The 27997-nt window shown below is 34.9% G+C and overlaps 2 pseudogenes; both read left to right on the top strand.

Annotated features, from left to right (window-relative positions):
• The first annotated feature begins 407 nt into the window (after positions 1-407).
• Positions 408-986, top strand: LOC111146927 (annotated as a pseudogene).
• Positions 987-1497: 511 nt separating this feature from the next.
• Positions 1498-27997, top strand: part of LOC111146928 — a 90434-nt pseudogene continuing 63934 nt past the window's right edge.

A 27997-nucleotide genomic window follows, 5' to 3' on the forward strand; every position in this document is an offset into this window, starting at 1 on the left:
ATTAAGTCTCAAATGTAAATCTTTAATAGTCTAAAGTTAAAGGTGATATATACTTTTTATTTTGGTATTTATGATTAAATGTATGAATTTGGAAGCTTATAAGCAAGATGTTAACATAAGAAAGAGTGAGCTTTAATTCCTCCCTCTTCCTTTTTACAATCTGACAGAAGTGTTCAAGAGAGAATAAAAATAAAAATAAAATGTGGCAGAGGGGTCTTAATCAGTGTTCAAAACAAAAGCATTGAGGGCCTCCACGGAGGCGGCCTTGTAGGTCGCTCTCAGTCTGCGGCTTTTCCAAAGCAAGGCCATTTAGAAGGAAGGAGTCCTCGTGCCCCATCAAAGGGCAGGGCGGGACAAGGCAACTGAGGAGAGGCAGCTGCATAGGGATTCCCAGGGTCAGAACCACAATGATTCCACTAAAAGAAGTATTTTACTGTCAGTTTGGCAGCCAGAATCAGGTCACGACACCCTACGACTGGAGGAAGATCTCCCCGTACTACCAGCTGAAGCTAGCGAAGGCCCTATAATTGCTGAAGACTGCCTTCAAAACAAGAAAAAGCACCATGGAAAAATTTGGATTATTGACAAGATCAAGTTACTGCAAGTAGTCTGATCCCAGAGATTTGAAATTCCCTGCTGTGTCACATGGAGCCCCTGCCCCACCTGTGCCTGAGAACTGGTTGCCTTGGTCAAAGATGGCCCTCACCTCCGCTTTCAGAACTTTGTCTCCCGCCTGCACTTCCGCTGGCGCTGGAAGTATCAGCAGACGCTGAGACATATGCAGACATTGAGGATCCCAGTGGGTGTCATGAGCTGCCTGGAGTTTGAGGACTGCAGGGGGAAGTTTGTAAACACCCAAGACAGGCCTTTCCTGCCCTGGAACCACCTGGAACGCTATAGTAAAAGCATGAAACTAATGGCTCAGGAGGATCCTGATGTCCCTGAATGATTTAGAGAATGACTTTGGAAATCTGAAACTTGGATGACTATCAATCCTCCCAAACCACACCTCATTAGGAAGTGACTCAAGAGGGCTATTCCTAGAGCATCTCAATTCTTCATAAACTGCTGACTCTTAGGAGAAAGTTGTGAGCGCCACCAGGCACACCTGACCCTTGCCAGAAAACCTTTCTTCCTCCTTCATTCTTTTGTTTTCTTTTTTAAGTGGGTATATATTTTTATTTTTATTTTTTTAAAGATTTTATTTGTTCATCAGAGACAGAGAGACAAAAAGCACAAGCAGCAGGAGCAGCAGAGAGAGGGAGAAGCAGTCTCCCTGCTGAGCAGACAGCACCATGAGGGACTCTATCCCAGGATGCCAGGATCATGACCTGAGCCAGAGGCAGATGTTAATGGACTGAGCCACCCAGGCATCCCAGGTATATATCTTTATAATTGAAAAAATTATAATAAGTTTTAAGTCTGTAAAAAAAAAAACCAAAATAATTAAGATAAAGCATATTGTACAAAATTCACACATGTCATTTTTTAAGATACATGACAGATTATTGCAGATTGAAGGGAATCACTAAGTACGAGCTTCCACCCTACAGATGGCAAGAAAGTTGTGAGACGTTACAAGAGGTAGAAAAAGGAAATTGTGACAAATCTCAAAGCATCAAATAAACTGTAGGGGTGAGGGTCAAAGCTAATAACTTGTCACAGGGCTGAGTGCAATTTCTGACATTTAGTAATGAATTTTAAATTCAAAGGCTGTGGCAGCAATGCTCTAAGGTCAAACACTGGTGACACAGTCACTCCACAGTAACTCTCTATGGAGGTGAAGCATCACTTCAACGTTGGGGAAAGATTCTGAAATCAGGTAAATTCTTTGATTCTGGGGAGGAAAGACTAGAAGAGAAGAGAAGGCCAACAATATGAAAAGTGAAAATTATTCTACTTGAAGCCACCTTTGCTCAAGAGAGAACAATACTTAGATTTAAAAGTCTTCCAAATACTCAAGAAAATATTTGAAGCAGTGAAATTTAAGCATCTGCAAATTTGGTTATGAAAATTAGAATGAAGGACTCACTCACTAGCACAGCTGGGGAAAAAGCAAGCACTGCTCTCTTTTTCAGTGTTTAAAAACGATATACAACTTTCATGAAATATATTCTGGCAAGGACATTTTTAGAGTTGAGTTCTAACAATTCAAATGCTGATCATGCTCCTCCTGGAGCTTCAGAATAAAAGGGCAGAATATTTCTGAAGCTAGATGATTCACAGGGGCATGATGGAGGTGACTCCCTCATGTTCACCATTTCTATAAAGAGCCAGAATGTTTGCAATGTGCTCTACCACACATTTATGCAAAGGTCTAGGGGAAATTGCTACAATTCTACTTGCACAACAGGATACTAGTTCCCATCATAGAGAGCTCAGATTCCTTCAGTAAGGATGATGCTTTTGAGTTTTTGACGTGGATGTCACCACTGATGGTGTGAAATGGCTGGATACAACACTGTGGCTAAACCTTGGGGACAGAATCAGATTTTGGATCTTGACTTTTTGTATGTCAAAAAAACCATGAATTTCCTTGTTCCGTATGAAAGGAAGCCTTTATATGTTACTGATATTTCCTATGCAAATATCTGTTTATAATGTTCATTGTTAAGTAAGTTGAATTAGGTAAAATATGAATAAGAAGTAATTTATATTGGATTTTTCTTAAACCCAAGTTCTCATTGACGAATTCACCTAAAAATAATAATTGATCAGATGACAGTGATAAAAGAAGTGTAGATGCATTCCCTGAATCCTTTCTGCCTGTAATAGGTCATTCTGCTTTTTAAAAACCATGCCATCTATTAACACTTTATGGTCTTTCTGCTTCAGGAGTCATCAGAAGCAACTGATCAGAGTTTCTATGACTGAATTTATATTCCCTGAAGACTGTCTTCTTACTGAGATTAAATCAGGTATCCCCCCTGCACAATTATTTCTGTCACCCACAATTTATTATTTCTAAAAACAGGTATATGAATAGGATACCACTGTTAACTCCTATAGCTAACTGAGAGAAATAGACTAGAAAGAAAATATTTCATAATTATTTACTATACCACATATAGTGTAGGTAACAAACATTTTATAATAATAAATTAAGATTTTTAACATAAAATATGTCAACATTCTTGCAAAATATCAATAATTACTTTCAAAATAATATTTAAAAATAAATATTCACTATTATTAAAGAAAATACACAATTCTTATAAGAAATATTTCTTATAATATTTAATAATTTAAACCCAAGCAAAATAAGAGTTAAATATCTGAGAAGATATAAATGGCTCTAATCAGAAGTAGTGAGCAGTAAGGTTACTAATTCTTTCAAGTTATTTTTATGTTTGTAGTATTTTTCAACCATTATTATAATGGAATTTTGGGGGGAACTGAAAAAAACACTAATTGTGAGTTTATCTGGAAGAGTAAATAATTAAAAATAAAGTTTACTTTTTTGAAACACAATTAAAGAACATTTGGGTTAAGTAGCAAACTGTATTTAAGACTATAATATTTAGAATACATAATAGGCATTTGTGTATAAATAAATTAAATCAAATAAATGACTCCCAAATACAACGTATTAATGTGTGTATGTATATATAATTTATAATTTAATAATTATAATAAAGTCATTCAAGAGCTTTTGAAAAAAATTAAAAATAAGAATATTACTAGTGACCTGAAATCAATAATAAAGAATGAGTAGTCTTCAGTAGAGCAAATTTAGTCAGTAAGTAAATACACAGAAACATTTGACACTGAATTAAAAAGTAGAAAAAAAAAAGTAGAAAGTACACATTAAATAGCATTTTACCAATCAAAATTATAAAGTTTCAAAAAGATGATTCAAAATATCAATGGTTTCAAAGTGAGTTTTAACAGTGAATGTTAATATAGATTGATACAATAATTGTAATAGATAGACTAATCAGATTCTGTCAAACCCAACCCTCCTGCAGAATAGAACGGTAAACTCTGGACAAAATACAAATAAATGATGTTCTGAAGGCACTAAAAAGTAAACAAAAGTAGGCAGACTCTGGTGACAACATTTGGTACAAATTTGATAAGGTTTGGATATTTCTATTTTCATAACTTTTACCCTGAGGTTAGAGCCAAGATGCCAACATGAGGGTCGGCTTAAACTCTCTCTCTCTCTCACACACACACACACACACACACACACACACACACACACACACACACGTGCGTGTGCGCGCTCACAGGTGGGAGGGTGGAGAGAGAGGGACAGAAACACAGGGACAACAGAGTCTTTCTCTATTGAAGAACTAAAAATCAAAATTCAGGACAACCAGAGTCATTAGAGCATTAGTAGAAAATCTTCCAAGTCAGTGGCAATCTTAAAATCTGTGTGCAAATTCTGTCCAAATCTTTGGGCTATATTTTGAATCATACATACTTTCATCAATCTAGTTAGACAAAAAAGAGCTGAATAAAGGCTTGAGCTGCCATACAAGAGAGAGATTCAGCAATTGATTTCAGCTCTGTTGATTGTTTAATAACGGAAACCATAATTTTCAGAAAAGTAATGCAGAATCTAGAGTCTTCCCAATATAACATTCATAATATCCAGAATAGAATCAAAATTATTCAATATAACAAAAAAGGAAGACAAATACTACAGTTTCTCAAAAGAAAAATAATTAAGAGAGAATAACTCCAAACGACCAGATGTTAAAATTAGCAAGTCTGAATTTTATCATAGATATCACTACTATGGTCAATAACATTAAAGAAACATACTTCCAGTTATAGAAAAGATAGAAAAGGTTTACAGGTAAATGATTAAAAAAAAAAAAGAAAATATCAAAACTTAAAGAATGCACATGGAATGAGAAAAAACCTCTTCACTTAAATAATTTTACTTAGAATGGTGATCCAGTGAACTTGAATAGAGCCAGTGACCAGAATAGATCCAGTGAAATTGAAAATAAGTAAACGAAAATACTCTAATCTGAAGAAGATGAAAACAATGACTTAAATGAATTGAATCTTTGGGAAAGCATGTAAAGAATTCAATATATATGTGGTGTATATATGTCCTCAGACAAGAGGAGAGTAATAATGGGACAGGAAAAATATTTAAGGAAATGGTGACCAAAATGTCTAAAATTTGGTGAAGGATATAAATTTTCAAAATGAAGTTCATCAAACCCTAAGCAGTATGAATAAATGCCAACTATGCTCTGGCACAAAAATTGAAAAATTTTAAATTAAAAACAAAGTACAAATAATCCAATCAAGGCATGGGCAGAAGACATGAGCAGACATTTCTGCAAAGAAGACATCCAAACGGCCAAAAGACACATGAAAAATTGCTCAACATCACTTGGCATCAGGGAAATACAAATCAAAACCACAATGAGATACCACCTCACACCAGTCAGAATGGCTAAAATTAACCAGTCGGGAAATGACAGGTGTTCACAAGGATGCAGAGAAAGGGGAATCCTCCTATATTGTTGGTGGGAATGCAAGCTGGTGCAGCCACTTTGGAAAACAGTATGGAGGTTCCTCAAAAAGTTGAAAATAGAGTTACCCTCCAACCCAGCAATCACCTTACTGGGTATTTACCCTAAAGATACCAATGCAGTGATGTGAAGTGGCATGTGCTCCTGAATGTTTATACCAGCAATGTTCACAATAGCCAAACTACGGAGAGAGCCTAGATGTCCATCAACAGACTAAAGGATAAAGAAGATGTACATATATACACAAAAGAATATTATGCAGCCATCAAAAAAAATGAAATCTTGCCATTTGCAATGACATGGTTGGAACTATCGGGTATTACGCTAAGAGAAACAAGTCAATCAGAGAAAGACAATTATCATATGATCACACTGATATAAAGAATTTGAGAGGCAGGGCGGGGGATCATGGACGGAAGGGAGTGAAAAATGAAACAAGATGTGACCTGGGAGGGAGACAAACTATAAGAGACTTTTCATCTCAGGAAACAAACTGAGGGTTGCTGGGGGGCAGGGTAAGGATAGGGTGGCTGGGTGATGGACACTGGGGAGGGTATATGCCATGGTGAGTGCTATGAATTGTGTTAAGACTGATGATTCACAGACCTGTACCCCTGAAACAAATAATATGTTAATATAAATAAATAAAATTTTTAAAAAAGAGAGAGAAGAAGAAAATCTTGAAAACTCAAGGAGAAAATATCATAATACATAGACGGAAGACAAATTTATACTGTCAATGAATTTTTATCAAAAACTATAGAGGCAAGGAGATATCAAACTGAACTCCTTAGAGTACTGAGAGAAAAAATTGTCAACCCAGAGGTCAATAGCCAGGAAAAATATTCTTCAAAGATAAAGTGAAATAAATACATTCCTACATAAACCCAATTTAGAGAACTGTTACTAGATTTCTAGGAAGATATTAAGTCTGTGGAAAGAAATGAGTTCATCAGAAATGAGATCTATCTGGATAAATAAAAAAGACAACAATTTTTTCATTTCTTTAAAATAAAAAGGATCATTTAAAATAAAAAATATAGCAGGTTTTTTGTGGGGTTTCTGATGTATGTAGATATATTACAGATAACTGTAACATGAAACATAAATGGGGCTTAGTTATGGACACAGAGAGTTATATGGTTTTATATATTTTATGTATTATGGTAAAATATTAACTCTAAGCAGACTGTGAACAATGAAAGATGATTTTTGTAATCTCTAGATCAGTCACACACACATACAAAATCCAAGTAGCTGTAACATAAAAGCCAATGGATAAAATGGAATTTTAAAGTTATTCAGATTACTTGGAAAACATATAGTAATAAATTTTGACATATTTTAGAATTCTTATTTGTGAACCACCTAAGGATTGACACTTACATAGTAATTATATAGCAAAATTTCCTTTTTACAGAAACACTGATGAATACAGAATACATATTATGATGTTTGTTTGACCAAACCATTTTATATTTACTTGAGTTTTACATCTTGAAATTGTGTATACTTTATGGTGGAGATTATTACTATTGATTATTGATTATTATAGATTATTGTATTTTACAAATGTCCCTGCAGTTGTAAAGACTGTCTTTTAGTTATTCAGCATTCTTCTTTTTTCTCTCATAAACATAAACACCCATGTGGAGTTAAGGCTTCTGATTTTCCTTCAGTGCTCTCTGCAACAATGTTACTGCATTTCTATCTCAAATAGTATTTACCAGTACTACACATTGTGTTCAAGAGATTGGTTAGGAAAACAGATTACAGCAACCTTCGGGTTCCGCGAGGTTAAATGATTTGACCTTGGTCACAGGAAAGATAAATGAGGTACTAAGAACAGTATCTGGCTAACATAAGGAGCTTATTTTAAATCTATTCTTCAATGTTAGTTTCTAAATCAGAATTTCTGCCTTACAAACTAAAGGGAAAATAAGCAAAGGGATAACTTGAATTAAAATTTGCATCAATTTAATTCTGTTGTCTTATATATTTCAATTTTCCAAAATGATATAGTTCTTTTGCATTAGTGAAATAAAATGAATTCTGGACAATGTCATTCAACAAGTGTTTATGCAGGTGGGTGACTGAGAAACAATTATTTGAGAACCAAAGTAGCTTAAGCCCCTTGGTTGAAAGAGTCCGAAACTTTGGTCAAGAAGCAATGCTCAATATTCTCTAGCTCTCAAGAGACAAGATCATCTAGCACAGTATTCCTTAGAGTCTTTTTATTCATTCATTCATTCATTAATTTGTTCATTCTTTTATTCATTCATTCATTCACTAAGTTATTCATTCTAACAAGATACACTTTAAATTAAAAATTTGGTTTCTGGAAATGAGCTGAGATGAATAAATTTTAGAGTCACAGAGAAGAGACTATTTGCTGTCCTGGAAGTGAGAAAACAATGAGGATAGAATGTGTTGTAGTCACTCTTACAAATACTGACTACATTCCTCCTTCAAGGTGTGTTTTTTAGAATCCACTTTGTGATCCAGGGCACATGTACCTGGGATAAATCATACCCACCTCCACAGTCTGTCTCAAGGGGTGACTAAAAAAGAGTGACTAAGGGGTGCCTGGGTGGCTCAGTGGGTTAAGCCTCTGCCTTTGGCTCAGGTCATGATCTCAGGGTCCTGGGATCGAGCCCCACATAGGGCCCTCTGCTCAGCGGGGAGCCTGCTTCCTCCTCTCTCTCTGCCTGCCTCTCTGCCTACTTGTGATCTCTGTCTGTAAATAAATAAATAAATAAAATCTTAAAAAAAAAAAGAGTGACTAATGTCTAAGGAATTTTCAGAAACGTTTTTATGTAAACATACTAGAATGTAATCATAAGTAAGAAAATAATTTCTAGACATTTTCTAAATATATAATTTTCATTTTTCTCTAATAATGCATCATTGTTCTGCACTGTTTTACAGTGCATATTTTATACTTCCATGACAGAGGCCAAGGGGATCTGTAAATAATTTTACTGCCTTATCCAGAGGATAGAAACATGACCTACACAGGTCCAGGCAATGCTTTCTCAAACCAAGTAAGGCAAAAGATAAAGGGATGCTTAGGTTTTCACTTGGGCAAACAGTATTAATGATGGCCTGAAGTTAAGGTGGTATGTTGGCCAGGTTGTTTCTGTTTCTTCTTCCTTTAACCTACCTTGTTTCCATGGTTTCTGTCGAATTCACTTGCCTGCTTCTCTTAGTCTGGTGTTCCAATAAATTTTATTTCTGCTTAAGATAGCCACAGTGAACTTTAATGTCTTGCAATCAAGAACTTTGATAACAACAAAAAATCTTTACTATATAAATAAGTATGGACTTTAGATTTCTCCATAACATTTGTGGATTTTAAAATGGTGTATGTAGCCTTTATTTTTTTTCCAAAACCTTATTACTGTTTCTGAGTCATTCGGGCTAACCTTTATCTGTACTTACTTTTTAATTTCTGTTTTGTAAAACAGGGAGGCATACATTTGTTATTTCCGTGATCAACCTTTAAGGAGCCAAAGCCTTTTAGCTTCCTACTGTAGCACAAAATAAGATAGAGATGTGAATATCTGTTATTGTGTTAATGCCTTGAGTGCCAGATGGTAAAAAAGGAGACACTTTCTGCAAAAGCCAAAGGATTGAATAGTAAGGACTACAGAGAAGATAGAGAATACTCCACAATTATTTCCACATTTCTCAATCCTATTCCAATTTCAGCTTGATTAAAACACAAAGCAACTGTTGCTATCACAGGGGAATACATTTGTTACTGTGTTATTTACTGTTTTCTTTTCTTCTTCTTTTTCTTCTTTTAAGTAGGCCCCATGGACAGCGTGAAGCCCAGTGCAGGGCTTGAGCTCACAATGCTGAGATCAAGATGTGATCAAGAGTCAGATGCTTAACTGACTGAGCCACGCAGGTGCCTCCTGTAATGTTTACCCTTAATTAGAAGGAATGTATCCTTAGAGATTTCCTAACTTTATCATGTGAGCTATTTTTTTCTTTTTTTTTTTTTTGCTGGTTATATTAAACTCTACATTTTAACTTCAGATTTATAATTCAATCCTTGTTTAGCATCCAAAAATCAGAAACAAAAAATTCTTTAAAAAAGAGTTTATAAATTATCTACTGTGGTTTGATTAAAAGCACAAGAAAGTGCTGCATGAGAATAGATCATGTTCATTATCTAATTGCAGGAAGGAGCATGAGAATATGAGTAAACAAAACAATTTTGCATCAGTTTACTGTGACAGATTCAAGGACATGCCTAAAAAGCAACTAATTTGAATTTAAAACCAAATTCAACACACATCAGGCAGAAGACAGTCAACATTTTAGAGGTAGGAAAAGAAAACATATCAATGACAATTTAGAGACAATTTTTTCAAGTAATGCCATTTCAGGAAGAGGTATGCCTTCCTTAGTACTTCCTTATCCACATGTGTTTATTAAGGAGGATGCTAAAATTTAAGGAAAATATATTACTAATAGAGATGGATATATCTGGTACAGGAAGACAATTTGTGGACAAAACAAACCAAAAATTGAAAATGGAATCTCTCCTTCATGAACTTCCTCCTAAAATAAAATTCTACATTATTAAAGAAGGAGCACGTATTTTGGAGGGTTCTTAGTAGTAGTGTTTGCTTTAAGTGCAATGCAATATGTATATTCTAGGACATGTTTAACAGAAATAATTCTTATAAACTTGTAATTATAATTCGTCTTTATGAAAAATTAGAACTTAAGTAGGTATTCAAATATTTGTTTATATTTAATGTTTTCCATGTATTTTTAATTGCTTTGATTGCTTTTTAAAATATAAGCTGGGGGGTGCTTGTGTGACTCACTGGGTTAAGCCTCTGCCTTCAGCTCAGGTCATGGTCTCAGGGTCCTGGGATCAAACCCCACAGGGAGCCTGTTTCCCCCTCTCTCTCTGCATGCCTCTCTGCCTACTTGTGATCTCTCTCTCTTTCAAATAAATAAATAAAATCTTTAAAAAAATAAAAATAAATATAAGCTGGAAAGCTGACATATTTGATTACTGAAAAAAATTTCTAAAATGTTAAATAATCATTAAGTACTACTAATAATTACTAGTGAACAGTATTTATTATTATGTCAAAACACATACATAACTATATATTGATTTATTAGCCAAATTATAGATACTATTTCAATATTTCTATCCTAAAAATCTCATATACTCTATCACTTACCAAAGAAATACCTATAATTGTTTTAAAACTTTTATTTTACTTAAAACTTTGATGAGGAGAGACCAGATCATTCCCAACAGTATTGCCTAAATTTTAAAATTGCATAATAAAGTTTTGAGGAATGATTAACTTTACAGCAACATAACTTAAAGTGGAGGTACACATAATTTTAAGGAAATATTAGAATGCATCCCTCATTTAACTCCATCACTCTGATGTCCATCATGGGGATATATTGGGGAATTAGAAGAAGAATAAACTCTCTTTTCACAAAGGCATTACAAGCTAGTAAAGAGGCAAAGTACATACATGAGGTAATTAAGTAAAAATATAAGGTACACATACAGAGCTATTTTATGAAGATGATTCTAAGTGCACTTGAAAGCCTTGAAGAAAGACATAATGAAGAGTCTGAGCCTTGAGATAAGTTATATTGGGACAGCTGATATAAAGAGAAGAGGCAGCTTGTTCTAGAACAAAGTGAAAAAAAAATCAAGAGTAGGGAGCAAACTGCATGTGATTTTCTGTTTTTCCCAAAACAAAGAGAATGAGATGCAAGTGTTTTCAAGCAAATTATGATAGAGGTTTTGAAAGTCCCTAAGAATTCTATGTACATAGTATAAAGATAGTCTATGCAGTTATGTTAGAGAGTTGATTAACTCTGATTCTTAGCTGTGTTAATAAGAGGATGATTAAAATAAATTTGAAAAAAGTAAATCTAAATATATATGTATTAGGTAAAATTAACATTGTTAAAATGATTTTATAATGGAGCTAGTGTAATACAGAAAGTGAGCATTAGAAGAACATTAAAAATAGAGCTACCCTATGACCAGCAATTGCACTACTGGTTATTTACCCCAAAGATATAGATGTAGTAAAAAGAAGAGCCATATGTACCCAATTTTCTTGGCAACAATGTCCACAATAGCCAAACTGTGGAAATAGTCGAGATATGGTCCATATACACAATGGAATATTACTCAGCCATCAGAAAGGACGAATACCCAAGGTTTGCATTGACATAGATGGGACTAGAGGAGATTATGTTAATTGAAATAAGTCAAGCAGAGGAAGTCAATTATCATATTGTTTCACTTATTTGTGGAACATAAAGAATAGCATGGAGGACATTAGGGGGAGGAAGAGAAAAATGAAGGGGGGGATCCTGGAGGGGAGACAAACTGTGAGAGACTATGGACACAGAAACAAACTGAGGGTTTTAGAAATGAGAAGGATGGGTTGGCCTGGTGATGGGTATTAAGGAAGGCACATGTTGCATAGAGCACTGGGTGTTATACACAAACAATGGATCATGGAACACTACATCAAAAACCAATGATGTACTATATTGTGTCTAACATAACATAATGATAATAATAATAGAAAAAGAAGAGCATTAAGATCACCACGCTTTTCTAAATTAAACCCTCAAAAAGAAAGGAGGGGATAATATTATTGTGGGTATAAGTGAAATTAGGGGGCATGCTTCACACATTGGATATAGGAACAATATTTTTGTTTTAATTATAGGAGTCATTTATTTTAATGTGCTAAATTATTTTAATGTGTTCATAAAATAAGTCATATTGTTAAAATTCAAATCACAATAAACAAGTTACCTTAGTAAAAATCACATACAAGTAATTCCAGTGTTTAATTTATTTGTTTTGTAATGTTGTGATGCTCTGGGGAAAAAAAAAATCTTGACTATGGATGACTCTGTTGCCCCTTCTAACCTACCTAAAGTAGTAGAAGAAGTTATGTTAGCATTACTGTCTCTATGGTGACATTATGAAGTGTCCATTTTTTTAAATTTTTTTAAGATTTATTTATTTATTTGAGAGAAAGAGAGAGGGAGGGGGCAGAGGGAGAGGGAAGAATCTCAAGCAGACTTCCCATAGAGCACAAAGCCCAACACACTGGATCCCACAATCTGAGATCTCGGCCTGAGATGAAACCAAGAGTCAGATGCTTAACCGACTGAGACACCAGGTGCCCCTTGAGGTGTCCATTTTAAAAGAAAAACTTTGAAAGTCAGAATTTTTCTTCAAGAGAAATATGAGTAAATGCAAAAAGTTTGTCAAACAATACTTTGTTAATGTTAAAACCTTAGGTAGCTACATCAGTATCAATAATATTAGAAGATGTTTCAAACTGAAGCTGCTGAAGAGGATACCCGTACTCTACTCCTAAATTACTTATCTTGCTTAAAACAAGAATGAACAAGAAAATTGAAGGTAGACATATATTTTTAATAGATTTTAAAACTTTAATTTTCTTGTAGGAAAAAAGGCAGAATAGATAAATTGTCTTGTAGTTCTATAAATTTCTTCAGTTAAAGAAATTAGCTTGATAATGACAGATATATAGTATTTTTAAGGGGGGCATTTACAGATTTGGAATCAATTTCAGCTATGGCTAAACTGAAGATTATTGAAGACGCTTTCTAGGGCAACATAACTTTAAATGGGCATGGCAGGGATGAACTGTCCATCTCATTACCCAGTAAGTATGAAGTAATATTTGTCAACAGTTAATGAGCAGAATTTTGCAGTAGAAGGAAGAATTTTTCAGGAACCTTTATAAAATCCTCAGATACTGACAACCAAATGCTCATTTGATAACAGCACTGTTAGGTCTCCACAGAAGAAAGATCAGTTAACCGCACATAAGCTCCATCCATGCCACTGTTCATCTCCTAAGCCTGGATGAGAGAAGTTGATGTAAATCAGTCAACAAATGGGAATTTTGGGGTTCTGGTACTGGAAGCACTTTTCTTTTCTATTTTGGTTATACGGTTTCTAAGATCTCTCTCTCTCTCTTTCAACAACTCCTTGCACAGATACTACTGTACGGCCAGGGGGCTGACAATTCCTTCATAACCAGACCTTCCTTACAGTGAAAATGTGTGACCAGGGGGGAAACAACCACCAATAGCAACAAAAATAGCTCTTAGTTCACCTAAGAGGGTGGGGGTGGGTATTAGAATTGTAAGAGTGTGAGTTTAGAGGAAAAGTTTAAAGAAAACTTTCACTTACTTAGGCTTACCTCTAGCATGAAGAAAAAGATGCTGCAAAATTTAAGCTAATCTGGGAAATATATAGTGGCTTGGGAATCATCAACCATTACTAGCATCCTTACAAGGAATGGTTTTTATTGTCTATGCTTATATCCTCTACATATATCTTCCTTTAGAATCCAACCTAGCAGTTAGATGCAGTCTCAGTAGCTCACTGTTTGACAACGGGATTGAGGAATTGTGGTTCAGCCGTCCAAAGGGGACACATGAGACTTGTATTTGTTGTGGCTGCTGGATAGTAAAAGAGTTTAGGAAGAGCCAGGGAATTGTTTGGAAATATTTTCTGGGGACAGTATTTTTTTACACATAGAATAATTGATTTAATAGTGAGGATTTAACATTTTCACTGGATCAAATCTGTAGTATTATATAACTTCCATTTCAATTTTATTGGATAATATAGAAGTATAAAATTCAGATCAGAAAAACCTATTGATTGACTTCTCGACTGAAATAGGAGGTCTTGAGGTCAGATTAAAGATTAATGTCCTGTAATGTTCCATTTAAGAAGCTTCTGTTTATAACAGAGAAGAGATACTGTATGAGCTTTCATTGACCACTGTGTTGATATCATTGTTGCCAAATTAATACAACAGCTTGGATAGAGGTTTCTGAAACTATAATTCTTTGTTCCTGAAGGATATAATAGTTCTAGTCAGCACTCTCCAGCTAATTATTAATAGGTTATTAATATTAATGAGATAAGGTATACTTATTTGACCTTCAGGGGAAATTCTAGGTTAATCTCAATTACTCACTTCCTATGATTTCATCACCAAATATTTAAGATATTTACTAGACCATAATACAGGCACAACTTCTCTTTTTTTAACTTAGAGTATGGTTTCTTTGAGAATTTTTCTTTTTATTTGCCCACAGTTCTTGCATCAGAAGAGTCTCAGGTGATTCCATCTGGAAGTTGCCCCATCCAGTGGCTTAAGCCCTGGAATGAATTACCTTGTTCAAGTTTTTTGCTATCATTGGAGTAATCCATTGAAACTGGGCTACAGAGGGGAGGGAAAGAAGCAAAATAAAAGTTCAGTAGTAGTAAAGTCCCCTCTATGCATATGCTTACCTTGTGGTTTCTGTAAGAAGAGGGTACAGAAATGTTGGCAAGAAGAAATGATTTAGAATTTCATGGTCTAATGTCTGAGGTCATTCTCTGTCTCTATCATTATCAAATAAGAACAACAAAAGCAAATGCCATCCATTCTAGAGATGAAACAGCATCTAGAAGAAAAGATTCTTCTTTGTTTACTTGGGTCATAAAAGGTAAGTGACTCGAATCAGTTCATATTCTTCTGGATATCTGTTTTCCTGACACACCACTACCTCTTGAGAATATTACCTTAAGCAATGGACTATGCATGTATTGCAAATATTTTAAATATATCATGAAGTTTCACCCACAGACTATTTAAAACTCAAACTCAAAGCAGTATAAATGCACACTATAAAATTAAAACATTAAGGCATTTAAATGCAGGATGGTATATCAGCAATTTAATCTGCTAGTAATAACAACAGAGTAAATGCCACTTTTTATTAAAATATGGAGGGCTCAGCTTCTATTAAAAAAAAATCTATCAAAGAACAAACTTCCACTATTTGAGGAAGTCCATTCCTCTCTCTGCAATATTTTGTTTCCCACCCAGCTTCACTAGAGAGACACATGGAGCCATAAGGCAGTGAAGGAAGAGGCAGCAGACAGAAACGGACTTGACAACCAGCTGGGGGAGCAGATATCGCTCCATATCACAGTTGGGGGTGAATGCATATGATCTTTCTTTTTTCAAATGAATGAGTCCACAATTTTAATCAGATTGCTAAAGGTTCTTAGAATTCTCTCCTACCAACCACCAATAAAGACTAATGACCACTGTTTTAGAGATTTGTATAGCTCTCCAAAAATACTGCTTACTGAGATGTAAAAATATTTTTAAATTGCTTAATGTGTTTTAACTTTTATACTTGTAATTTACAGGATAATTTCTAATTCACTGCATATTTGTAAGGAAAATAAACCAAGCACAAAAAGCATATTTTTACTTTTTGAAATATATTTAAAAAATAGTATCAGTCTTTTGTGAGCAGGAAGAGTTAACTAGTAGAATTTTAAGTGAGGACTCTTGTTTTTAGGAAGGGACCTTCAAATATTGATTTGTCGTTTGTTCATCATGTAATGCAATAGAGAGGCATAAAAGAGTAATTGAAGAATTAAATCTCTGCTTCACTTCTAATTTTCCTTCTTTTGAGGTTTGTTCATGACCTTTATGACTGTCTGACTATAGCTTTCATGGTTTAATCATAAATAATTTGGCAATTCAAAAACAATAACATCAGACATGATGTATTTTCTTCTAGGCAATAAAATGCATTTAAAGATACCAGGGTTGAAGAGAATATAGTAAAGAGTTGGGGTTTCATCATTATCTGGTGACAGTGTGGTGAATTAAGGCGGTGCTTACTGAGATATCCTGTTGGGTCCAGTTACAGCAGGTCAACTTGAATTTTGTTCATTCTTTTTTATTAGGTTTCTTATGATCAACCTTTACACTCTTTGAAATTGTTTTATTGGTTGTACCAGTGTGCACATATATATCCTGATAAAGGACAGCATATTTAAGGAGACATATCTTAAAAGGGAAGCTTTCCTGCCTGTTGAGTTTAAAACTGGTGCAAACTGGCATTACATTACTAAGATTATTTTCAGTAATAATTAGAGAACTGAGGAGAAATGCCTGTCTTACTTGGATATCCTTACACCAAAGGTAGGATTCTGAGACAATTAAAAAAAACTTCCAAGTTTCTCCAGTGCTTTGCAAAACTCAATAATACAAAAATCTGCTTGATATTTATTGATATCACCTCCAACCTTTTCAAAAGAGCCCCATAAAAAGTTGTTTAGTTTCTAAAACTTAGAATCTCCCTATCGCATAACTAGTATCACCATTACAGCAAATATATGCAGCCTACTATGTACAGACATTGTCTTATGTGTTTTGAATGGATTATTTTATACATGTGTGCACCCACACATATGCACAAAAGAATCCCTTGAGAAAGGAATTAATACTACCTTGATTTTCCAAATAAAAGTAAGACACAGAAAGATTAGAGTTAGTAAGTGGCAGAGTTTGTTTATGAACATAGATCATCCTGTGCTAGTCTATTAATCATTATGTTAATATGTTATCTTTTGTTATCCTGTATATGTTTTTTCAACAGCTTTATTGACCAATAATTGACATATTATCAATTCACTCATTTAAAGGGTACTATTCAGCTTTTTAAATTATATTCACAGAGTTGTGCAGCCATCATCACAACCAAATTTAGTATGATTTTATCACTCCAGAAAGATACTTCTCCCACTCCAGTTATCTCCCTCTAAATACCCCATTAGGCAACCACTGATCTGCTTTTGTCTCTATAGAGTTCCCTTTTGTGGACTTTCCTTTGAATGGAATCACATCATATATGGTCTTTTGTGACCGGCATCTTTCATGTAACATCATGTTTTTGAGGTTAATCTGTATGGTATTATGTATCAACACTTCACTCCTTTTTTATGGCCAAATGATATTCCATTATGTGGAAGTACCACATTTTGTTCGTCAATGGATGGACATCTAGGTTGTTTCCACCTCTTGGCTATTATGAATAATGTTACTACGAATATTTATGTACAAGTTTTTATGTGCAGATATATTTAAATGGCCCTTGGGCATATATCTAGGAGTGGAATTGTTGGATGTAGACTGTTGTACAAAGTGGCTGCAGTATTTTACATTGCCACCAGCAGCGGATGAGTGTACTGTCTTCTCCATACCTGTGTGACACTTGATACTATTGGACTTTTTAATTTTTCCATCCTAATGAGTACCTAGTGGAATCTCACTGTAGTTTTTTTTTTTTTTAAAGATTTCATTTATTTATTTGAGAGAGAGACAGTGAGAGAAAGCATGAGTGAGGAGAAGGTCAGAGAGAGAAGCAACTCCCCGTGGAGCCGGGAGCCCGATGCGGGACTCGATCCCAGAACTCCAGGATCACGGCCTGAGCCGAAGACAGTCATCCAAACAACTGAGCCACCCAGGCGTCCCTCACTGTAGTTTTGATTTGTATTTCTCTATTGACTAATAATGCCAAGCATCTTTATATTATTTGTTGACTATTTGTACATCTTCTTTCAAGAAATGTCCACTTATATCTTTTGCCCATTTAAAATAGTTAATAGATGATTAGAGCAGTTTTAGGTTTACAAAAAAAATGGAGCAAAAATTACAGAAAGTTCATATATATCTGTTCTAAACCTACAAATTTTTTTCCTATCAATATCTTGCAGTAAAGTATATTTGCTATAATTAAGGAAACAAAATTAAAGTTTGTTGGCTAAAAGTCTATAGTTTCTGTTCTATTAATTAATTAATCAATTCCATTAATTCGTATGTCTATTCTACTCTAATAACAAATTGTCTTGTTTACAGTTGCTTTGTAGTAAGTTTAGAAATCAAGAAGAGTGAATTCTCCAACTTCATTCTTCTGTATCAAGATTGTTTTGGTTATTTTGTGACCCTTGAGTTTCAATATTAATTTCTGATTCAGCTTGCTAATTTCTTCCAGGAAGCTAGCTGGGATTCTGATAGGGACCCACTGAACCTATAGATTAATTTGGAGAATACTGATATCTTAACAACATTAAGTCTTCAGAGTTATGAACATGGATGTCTTTCCGCTTACTTTGCTTTTTAAAAATTAATTTTCATCATGGTTATAGTCATCAAAGTATGTTTTGAACTCTTCTTCTTAAAGATTTTCTTAAGTATTTTATTCTTTCTAATTAAATTGTTTCCTTAATTTTATTTTTGGTTTGTTCATTGCTATCTTAATATTTTTTCACTTTAAATTTGCACCTTGAGAAGCAATATGTCAATATATATCAAAGCTAATTAATAGATTAATCCATGTCTTGAGTCCGATTTGATAGGTCCTCACATTTTTAGAGATAGAGTGGGGAGGAACAGAGGGAGAGGGACAAGCAGACTGTACACTGACTGCAGAGCCCATAACCTGAGCTGAAATCTCAGAGAATCAGAGGCCTAGGGACACCTGGGTAGCACAGCTGGCTGGGCAACCCACTCTTGCTTTGGCTCAAGCCTGATCTCAGAGTCTTAGGATGGAGCCAATGGCTTGCTCTACCCTTAGTGGGAGTCGGCTTCTAGTTTCTCTCTCCCTTTCCCTCTGCTTCTCCCCACCACTCTCTCTTTCTTTCTAAAATAAAGAAAGAAATCTTATGGAAAAAAGAGTCAGGTGCTTAACTGACTGAGCCACCCAGGTGACCCTAATGAGGGAAATGTTTTAATGTAACCTGATAACACACTGTCATTGTTATCAAATCATATTTAGGTGATTGACGTGTTTTGAAAAGAGTAAAATAATTTTACTCTTCTTTGAAGAAGGGACCTTCAAACTGATTTTAGAGCACTAAAAAATTATTATATTCAGCCCTCAGAATTTAGGAGTCCTACTAATTTCAATTTAATTACTTAGTCAATTTTTAAGGAAGTATTTTACCTGAAACATTAGACTTGAAGTTTTTAAATGCATTTTTGTTTATTGTGTATTAGTAAATCCCAGAACTAATGTATATGCCCATCAGTAGGTGACACATTATTAAATATGCATACAAAAATCTGCCTGTTGGCCATTATAATGAAATTAGTAGAAAAGGTATCTGTTGAAATGAAAACACCTCCAAGCTATCAAGTGAAAGTAGCTAATATGAATGGTCTGTGAATATGTGTGTTTGTTTATATATGTATGTTGTGGCTCTCTACAAGTATTATCTGTGCAATGGTATTTGAGGTTATATTGTTCTCATCATATTTTTTATCTTCTGATAAATTAATACATTTAATAAAGCAACAAACAATGAGAATTTCAAGCTTTGCTTTGTGAAAAAAATACTATATGTATATGTAGAACTTAATTCAGATTGATAGTGAAATGCTGAGATAGAATCTGTCATAAGATCTTATAACTACTAATGCTTTTCTTCTTTCTGGGAGGATGAAAATCTTGAAAAAAGTTGTTTTAACTAAGCTATAATAAATATAATCTATATCATATATTTAATTTTTTCTCATTTTATCCTAAGTCATCTATGTATATAATTGATTCAGGTTTAAATCTTTAATGTTGTTTATTATATTTGAATATATAGAAATATGTAGATATTGTAACAGTAGAAACTGATGATTTTTGAACTGAAAACACCTGATATAAAGGAATTGATTGGCCCTATTTAAATGCTAATAAGTGAGTAGCCAGAGTAACCTGTATACATAGAAGATGCCAGATTCCTGGACTAAAAACAAAGTAACCATATCCTCATAGCTGTTCTGGATCCCTAAGCTCTACATCCCATGGGGCAATATGGAGGGTCAACTGAAGCTGGTACATGCAGTGGGATGCACGATTGGAAAGGGACTCTGTACATAAGAGACCCACTGAGTTATGACAAGCAGGAAGCAAGCCAGGTCTTTGTGAAAAAAAAGAGATATTATTATATCTTTCCAAAATCTGAGCTGTATGAATAATCCTAAAAAATGGCCCAAGTTAAAAAGCTATTAGGCCCTTATAATCCCAATATACATAGAAAGATGTGTATGAGCACAATGACTTAATAGTGGGCTTCCAACGATTCACCCTGCGTCATATACTGTCTTGACTTCTAAAACAGTTTCATATTTGACCAATCTTATGTGACCAACAGAGGCTGAAATCAAATTCTTTGAATTTTTCTCACACAGAATTTAACTAGGACTCCTATCAACAAGATTCTGAGAACAAATTTGGGGCAACTGTCCTAGCCCATTCTAGCTGTTAGAACAAAATACCACAGACTGCATAGCTCATAAATAACAGATTTATACCTTACAGTTCTGGAGAATGGAAGTCCAAGAGCAGGGTGTTAACATGGTCAGGTAAGGGCCTTCTTGTTGGTTGCAGTCTTCTCTTTGTGTCCTCAAATAGAGCGAGAGATAGGGGAATCTCTCAGACCTTTTTTTATAATGTCAACTAATCTCATTTATGAGGGCTCTTTTCCTAACACCATAACACAGAACACAGGATTTCAACACATGTGAATTTGGAGAAGGTACAAATATTCTGCCTATATCATTAACATACAGTATTTTCCTCAATCATGCTCTCTGGGATACGTGCCTAATGAAAGGGGGAAAACAGCAAATAAGCCATTGAGTCTATCTTAGAAAACTAGGAGGCTTTCTCATTATATTTCTGCTTTGACCTTCTATTTCCCCCAAGGCGATAATCCAGATATAACAGGATTTATTACTGGTTGCACTGACTGCCTTGGCCTGGGGTGAAATCTAGGGTAATTCTATCATTCATAAACACTCTGGGTGTGAATTAGACTGAGCTGAATGCCTTCAAAGGCCAAGGTAGTATCATTGATAATGTAAGAGAACATCAGAGGAAAATTCTTACTACTTTTTCTAATTGGAAGATCCCTATCACAGCATTTAACTCCTAAAGAGTGTGCATAAAAAATGAGTCAGTTAGCATTCTGAGGAACTTCCCCAAATAACTAAGGGTCACCCCATGTTGGCGAGATTTGTGGAGTTGTCTGAGAGATACTGATGGAAATTCCTTTAAAAATGTAAAGGTCTCTTATGACCACAATAATGTGCAATCTTTTTTTTTTTTTGCCTCATAATCGTTTTTTAAATTGTGTTATGTTATTCAATAATGTGCAATCTATTATGGCTTGGAAGCAGGGAAGTTTGTCCAGGCTTCCATATAAGAAGTATAGTCCTGGTGGTAACCATGGTAGTTCCAGAATGAAAGTATAATTTTGATGACTGAGGTTTTCCCAATAGGAATTTCTTCAGTTGGCAGAGCAAGGGAGGCTTGATTCCAATTGGTCCCATCAGAGAACCCCTCCTTACCATGGGCATCTACATTTATGACCCAGAATTTCTCAATAGCAACAAGGGAAGTTTTTTTGTCCCTACAGTTCATAGCTTCAAAGAGAAATGACTTTAATCTGTCAGTCTATAATATCCCCAATGGCAGACCAAAAAACTAGGCAATAGACAACTGCCTAGGAGATAATAAAAATGTCCCAAAGTTCATCAAGAGTAGACTTGGCCTGGCTGTGAACAATTTTCTGAGTTCTGCCAACTCAGAAAAGAGACCATATTGGCTCTTGGTTATACATAGCGGGTGCTGATTTTGCACAGATGGTTTTCCATAGCAGTACAATGCACACCATCATATTTCAACATAGATGAGCAATCAGTGGACCAGGCCCAGGCATTTAGGGAAATCTCTGTGAATGGAAAGCCTCATTGAGCCAGCAGTTTTGCTTGAGGCAGTGAAGTGAAAGATAAGGATTCCCCCAAAGGGGTAGCTTTTACTTTTCAGTGCAGATCTGAGACACTGCCAAGACCAAGTCAGCTACTCTCTTGGAAATACAATTTCTGTTTGACAATCAAACTAGTAAGGCCCTTCCTGCACAGTTATTTGTTGAGTCTAAAGTGAACACAACAAAATGTGGATATCAGGTTGGAGATTTACAGATATGTATGCGGTATGCATTCAGCTATTCAAAAACAGTATGTTTTGTGGTTACGTCAGAAAGGTGATACTTTTGGGGCGCCTGGGTGGCTCAGTGGGTTAAGCCTCTGCCTTCGGCCCAGGTCATGATCTCAGGGTCCTGGGATCGAGCCCCGCATCAGGCTCTCTGCTCAGCGGGGAGCCTGCTTCCTCCTCTCTCTCTGCCTGCGTCTCTGCCTACTTGTGATCTCTCTCTCTCTCTCCCCCTGTCAAATAAATAAATAAAGTCTTAAAAAAAAAAAAAGAAAAAAAGAAAGGTGATACTTTTGTTTTGGGAAATAGCTTCTCTGAGTATTTAGGCTGCAAATAATTTTCTGAAGTATTGTCTTTTTCCTGCTATAATTATCATTTCTCCTAGGCTACCTGGGAGAAGATAGGAAGGAAGGTTGCTGAGTGATCTGTCTCACTATCTCTACATGCAGCCACCCTTGAGACAATGGGAGAATCTCCTCTGACAAAAGGGATGAGAAATTGCAAACATGTAGCACATCAACTATATTATCCTTTTAGCTGAGGGGGTAAAAACAACATCAGTTTAACGTTCCTTCATCACTATGGGTTCCTTCCAAGGCACATCTGTTGAATTTGTGTGACTTTCCTCGTATAAAACCTGGTAAAATAGTAATTTGGGCACCCGATTCCACCAGGGTCATAAAAATTTATGTCCCTCTATCCCTTTCCTGGGAATTTCCAGAATGCTTGATAGTGATGCATAGCTTTCACTCTCCCCACAGGAAACAGGGAGAATGCATACTTATTTTTCTTTAGAAAAGATGAGTTCAGGGGTAAACAGAAGGATCAAGATCAGGAGACACAAATATACTTACAGAAGTAAATTTACATAGAGTCATTTCCATCAGCATTAGAAAAATTTTGAGACAATAAGAGGCTAATACTAGTCAATGCTTAGTCTTTTGTTTTCTACAGTAGTTTACTTGTCTCAGTAAAATCAGCCAAATCTCCCTGATAATGGCCAGGACCCACTGACAACTTTGAGAGGTTTTACTGCCATTGCAGCATAGGTCTAAGTTTGGCCTGAGAAACTACAAGAGAGGCTAACCAGAAAGGCAGACTATCTGCTGTCATTCCTTCTTACTGAGCATTGTATGTCTTACATTTGAATGCTCCAGGTGAATTTGCTAATATTCTGGTGATGTAGGTATAGCAGTTATGAATTCCTCTCATGTCATGTTCACTGTAAAGGTATATCTCTGTAAATATTGTTGAAGGTTGTAGAGACTTCCTTCAACTCTGGAAAGGTCTCATTGGTAGTTATTGCAATACAGTTGGCAGACCAGTTCATGCTATAGGAGAGCTGTTTTGAGACTATCACTTGGTATTTTCCCTCCTTACCACAGGCACCAAATTGGAGAACTATTTCTTGGCCAAATGATCATATCATTTAGGCAAGATATCTATCACTGGTTCTCAAGGATTTCCTCAAAGCACATAAGCAGACATTTTCCCAAAAAGCCATTTCTCTATCAAGTATCCCATCTTCTTCACCAAAACTGTGAGAGATTGATTTTACTCTATTCACAAGTTAATAAGAGAGCTTGAGGCGGTCACAAGGATGCTGACAGAAGACCCAAGGCTTCTGGATCAAAGACCTTTTTTACTCCCAAAAAAAAGTAATAGCCAGAATATCAGCATGGCTGCCCATTAACCTGGAAATCCAGATATTCTCCATGAACACTGGGTTGCATCATAATAGTGCTGATTTTATGGGAAATATTCTTTGTGCAGAGAAAGCCATACTATGATCTTTTAGAATTGCTAGTTGTATAAACAATCCTAAAAAATGGTCTTGGGTGAGGGGAGATCAAGGCCCTGCAATGTGGAAATACTCCGCAAGATGTATACAAATAAAAGAAGTCCATAGAGGACTGCTTCCAAATGCTGTTTAACTAGTACCCAAAGTACCCAAATTAAGCAACAAAACATTATTAGCACCTCAGAAACTATCCTTATGCTGCTTCCTTCAAGTTATTACTTTATCCTCAAAATTTCCAACATCCTGACTTCTAAAAGATTAATCATATTTGTGTATTCAGATAAAAATAATTGACCAGCATATTCTCATTTGTTTCTGATTTAATTTGCTGGAATTTATAGTGATGATATCCATCCATATTATAACATGTTGCTGTAGATTGTTCATTCTTTTTGCTGAACAGTATTAAATTTGGAAATACAGCAGAACAACATATGTATCCATCCTATCATTGATGTACATTTACATATTTTCCATTTGGAGGTTGTTAATGAGTAATACTGACATGATCATTCCAGTGTATGGCTTTTGATGAATATATTTATATATTCTTTTTGAGTATATACTTAGTAGTAAAATCATTGTGTCTTAGAGCATACACTTTGCCTAACAAAATTCTAAAGTGATTGTACTAATTTAAATTATCAACAGTGCTTTACGAGAATAACAGTTGTTCAACCCTTGGCATTTTTTTTTTTAAGATTTTATTTATTTATTTGACACAGAGAGGGCATGAATAGGCAGAGAGGCAGGCAGAGAGAGAGGGGGAAGCAGGCTTCCTGCTGAGCAGAGAGTCTGATGCGGGGCTCGATTCCAGGACCCTGAGATCATGACCCAAGCCGAAGGCAGAGGCTCAACCCTCTGAGCCACCCAGGCACCCCGGCATTTTTTATCTTTTTCATTTTAGCCATATTGGTGGGTGTATGATGTTACCATATTGTGTTTTTTGATTTGTATACCCTTGATGGCTACACCTGTAAGTATTTTATTGGCTGTTTTATTTTATTTTTTTAAGATTTCATTTATTTGTCAGAGAGAGAGAGACTGCAAGAGAGGGAACACAAGCAGGGGGAGCGGGAGAGGGAGAGAGAGAAAAAGGCTTCGCAGATCAGGAAACCCGATGTGGGGCTCGATCCCAGGACCCTGGGATCATGACCTGAGCCCAAGGCAGACGCTTAATGACTGAGCCACTGAGGAACCCCAATTGGCTATTTATATATTCCCTTATGTAATATAATTGGTCAAGTTTTAAACTACATTTCTGTTAATATTTTTTTGTCTCTTTTCTACTAATTTCTGTAATAATTTTGTGAATTTTTCTTAATCAAGTCCTTTGTTAAATATAAATATATTTTATGTACATGTTCCATTCTGATAGCTGCCTATTTATTTTTAATGCTATTTTTTGATGACCAGAAGTTCATAATTTTAAAATGGTGTTAGACATATACACACATAAACACACCCATCCTTCCAATTTCCCCCGCAACAGACATAGTTACTGTATGCCTTCCTCAATCTTTGTTTCAAAATCTTGAAGTTGTTCACCTATTATTTTTTAATAAGCCTTTGTTTTAACATTTACAATTATATTAATCATTCATCTGGCTGTTTAAGTGTCATAAATTACTTTTTTCCAGGTGACACAACACCATTTATTGAAGACTATCCTTTCCCCACTGTGTGAGGTGTTCTCTTTGTTATAAAACAAGTGACCCTTTACGTGCAAGTCTGGACTTTCTATTCTGTTCCACTATTCAGTTTTTTCTGTTCTCGCAACATCACCTTTCTGTCTTAATTATCTCAACTTATAACAGGTCTTAATATTTTATAGTATTACTTCTTAAGCCATGCTGTTTTTCCTTTAAGATGACTTTATTTGTTCTTAGTCCAGACTTTGCATTTCCATATGAATTTTTAATCAACTTTTAATTTTTTAAGATTTTATTTATTTTATTTGAGAAAGAGAGAGAGAGAGAGAAGAGAGAAAGACAATGAGCAGGGGGAGGGGCAGAGGGAGAAGCAGACTCCCCAGTGAACAAGGAACCTATGCAGGGCTCCTATCCAGGACCCTGGGATCAGGACCTGAGCTTAAGGCAGACACTTAACCTACTGAGCCACCCAGGCACCCCAGCTTTTAATTTCTTAATGGACATATGAAAGCAAAGTCTGAAGAACAATATATAGGAAATTATTTGGGGAAATTGACAACTTTAGAATACTGAGCTTGCTAATTCATGATTCTAGTATATTGCCCCATTTATTTAGCTTGTTTTATTTCTCAATAATGCTTTGCAATTTTTAGTTGAAGAAGACTTTCATTATTTTTAATTAGATTTCTTACAATAAATTTGATGTTTTTCTTGCTAGTATAATCGGTAATTTAAATTTAATTTTCATTTGTCTTGGGGTATCTGGGTGGCTCAATCAGTTAAGTGTCTGCCTTTGGTGAGGGTCATGATCTCAGGGTTCCGGAATTGAGCCCCGGATAGGGCTCCCTGCTCAGCTGGGAGTTAGCTTCTCCCTTTCCTTCTGCTGATCTCCCTGCTTGTGCTCTTTCTCTCATTCTCTCTCTCTAAAAATAAATAAATAAAATCTTTAAAAAATAATTTTCATTTGTTTTTCACAGCCCCTAACCAAAGTTAATTATTATTTATTCATGTTTTATGGAGTGACTACTATATTCACTTATTAATTTATATTGTTTATATGTATATTCTTTTGACTCTTGAAGGTACACAATGCTGTTTTATGTAAATAAAGAAGTATTATTTTTTCTTTCCAAGTCTCATGTTTTGTATTTATATATGCTGTATTGCACTGACTATACCTACATTGCAATGTTGAAGAAGAGTGGTGATATTGGACATTCTAATCTTATTCTTGTTCTTAGGAAATGATGGTATGTTAAGTGCTTCATTATAATATGAAACACTTTCTATAGAATTCTTTATCTTTCTGAGGTAGTTATTTCAAGTCTATTATGTCTTAATATAAATGTACCTAATATTAATGTGCTTATAATTGTAATTTTTTCTGTATCAATCAATTCTATATGTATCTATGATCATACCTAAGTTTCACTTTCTCCATTAATCAGTTGAATTATTTGACTTGAGTGAATTTCAAATATTAAATATTTTTTCCCTTTCTAGATTAGATTTTATCTGGATATAATGCATTATACTCTCTAGAATTGATTTAATAATTTCTCATAAGAATTTTGCTTCTACATGAAGAATAAATGTTGGTCTTAAACCTTTCTTTTTTTGTAATGTCCTGTCAAGTTTGTACTAAGTTAATTATGGTTTTGTGATAAGAATTAAGAAACATTTGACTTGTTTCTATTATCTGGAAAAGTTTGTTAGTGATGGGCAGTCAATTTTGGGAAAAAAAATCAGTGCAGCCCTCAATTAAAAAAAAAAAATATTTCACCAGTGAAGTATTCTAGACTTAAGACTTTTTAAAAATGATTTTTAAAATTTCTCTTCATTTCTTCCTTCAAATTTGTTGTGTGTCACCCAAATTTGATTTCATAAATTTTTTTCATCTTTTTGATATCAGCAAAACCTGTAGTAATGAATATCTTCCTTTTCATTCTTAATACTAGTGTGTTAGAGAATGTTGAATGGGTGAATTAAAGTAGTTGTCTTAAAATATCATAGTTTTGTTTTTATATTTTTCAGATAAATACTATATGCAATAATACTTAAACTTATAATGTCAATGGCTCTATAGATACATGTTAATTTTTTGCTCATCCAAAGTCTTCTGCAGGTTTTGG

This window comes from Enhydra lutris, unplaced genomic scaffold, assembly GCF_002288905.1.
Source record: "Enhydra lutris kenyoni isolate GAN:26980312 unplaced genomic scaffold, ASM228890v2 scaffoldscaffold15, whole genome shotgun sequence".
Lineage (NCBI taxonomy): Eukaryota > Metazoa > Chordata > Mammalia > Carnivora > Mustelidae > Enhydra > Enhydra lutris.